Here is a 2,258-nt window from a genome sequence, read left to right as displayed (position 1 = left end):
ATTAAAAAAATATATATTTTTTTTATCAATGACGCCTACACAAACACTTTAACATATAAAAATGAGTAGTTTTGGTTTCATGTAGATTCATGTTTCTGACACAGCTATTAATTTTTGTTTTGTTTCGTAACTTGCCTCCACGCTTCTTGATCTCATCTATCTCTATGTGTGCAAGTGTAGAAGATCTAAGGAGGAGAGAGAAATCTAGAGACAGCGACATCAGATCACCATCAATGACTATTAGGGAGTGGTCTTTGGTCAAAGCTAAGTAATAGATTTGCATTCGGTGTAGCATTCTCTAAAGTAATTATAATTTATAAATTGAACCCAAAATTCATAACCGTTAAATCATAAAAGTTTCTCTGCATTTTTTTTTTTACGTTTGAACCCTCTTTCGTTTGTTCTCTTCTCTTGTTCGAGGTCGGGGCTTATCCAGTTACCCTCAACACAGTGAATGACGCTTCAACGCAATGTGAGGGCACGCAAAACTCCAAATTCCAAATCACCATTTCAACAACGGGATCGATTTTGTTGAATATTGTCAAACAAGCAATGGAAGATACCTTTGAAAAAAGTACATATTAGTTTATAAATTTATATATTATATTACAATCAGGATAATACGCCAAAGAGTGAAAAAAATTTCTTTAGTCGCCATTATGTTTGGATAAAGTTCATCTCTTTTATTGTAAGTGAATATAAATAAATAATAAAATTGTATTCATCTGTGAATTTTTAAAAACTTTTCACTACTTGAGAAAGGATAAATAATAGATAATTAAAATTTAGTATAAAATACTGTCATTATGCATCTAGAAGAACCTAGATGAGTGGGACTGCAACACTGCTACTTTAATAACTTTATGCATGTACATTGTTTATTGAATCATGGTGCAGAAGGCCGAGAGGCCAATAGTTTTGACTTTTGGTACAATTTTGTAGTGCAGTGGGTATATACAGTTGATTGATAATTCAACATCAATCTTTTTGTTTAAAAGTTTATTTTTTCAAGTATAGGAATTACCCGAACGAAATTATAGAAAATAGGTTGGAAACATGAGGTTGTTGTCAACTCATCATCCTCCAATTCTAAGTTTTTAATGTCCCAATGATAAGGAGTGTTCTTACAAATATTCCAATGCTCAAGTTAGCATGGTTTGGAAGAGAAACTAAATTAGAAATCATACCTTAATGCAAATATTTAAAATAATACATATATTGTGAGGTTGTAATGTCATGAACTCCTCTCTTTATGTTCTTAGGCTACGGAGTTGATTTTCAAATTAAATTGATTTAGAAGAATGAGTTATTATTCTCGTAAATTGTTTGATACTTTGTTATAGTATCACATGTTCATATGATACTTAGGTTTATTTGTAGCTGATGTTGTTAACAATCTTTTTAATAGTAGAATGATGATTACAATACGGAAAAGCTCTGCATACAAGCCATTAGGACTTGTATGCTTTACAAGTTCATTAAACAATAAAACCAAAATACGCGCTCCTCCACATACGTTGATTACACGCGCTATATAAGATCCCGCGTATATCTAACTACCAAATTTAAAATATTTGTTTCCTTCTTCGTTTTCGTTATTTTGAGATTTGGTTGTTCTTCTTCTCGCGCGTCTTCCCTGCTTCTTCTCCATCGTTTTTTTCCTCTCCTTTTCTCACTGGTATGTTCTTCGTTTACGTTACCTTTTTCTCTCTCTGCAACTCGAGCTTCGTTTTCTATTTTGATTTGTTGTTTTCTGAAATCAAAGTTTGAACTCGTTTTGAAGATAATGGATCATTCAACCTCAGATTGTCAGCTGAATCCAGGCGAAGTGGATTATGAATTTGAATCTAACGAAGTTCCTAAGATTTGATTTACATAATGAATTTTCTTTCAGTAATTTGTATAGCATTGTGTAGTTGAAAAATTGCTGAACATTGACTGTGAAACTAACACGTTAACATGAATCTGTCGATTCAATGTATTAGTTGTGATTAATTACCTGGAATTTATAGCAGACGCTCGGGTGTAGATCAGGTCTTTTTTTGGGTGTATTCTTCCTTGAAGTGTGGGTGTATCTACAGTACTGGTTTTGTTATTTTAATTGAGTTGTTGTTGTTCAGGTGTATTATATCAGACATGATTGGGTGTGTTTTTAGTTTTTGACATGGTGTATTATGCAGCCTGTGTATTTACAGTTTATGGCTTTAAAGGTCATTGTGTAGTTGAGTTGTTGCGGTTCGGGTGTATCATATTAGACA

The sequence above is a fragment of the Arachis ipaensis genome, chromosome B01 (genome assembly GCF_000816755.2).
Source record: "Arachis ipaensis cultivar K30076 chromosome B01, Araip1.1, whole genome shotgun sequence".
NCBI lineage: Eukaryota > Viridiplantae > Streptophyta > Magnoliopsida > Fabales > Fabaceae > Arachis > Arachis ipaensis.
This window is presented reverse-complemented; position numbering follows the sequence as displayed.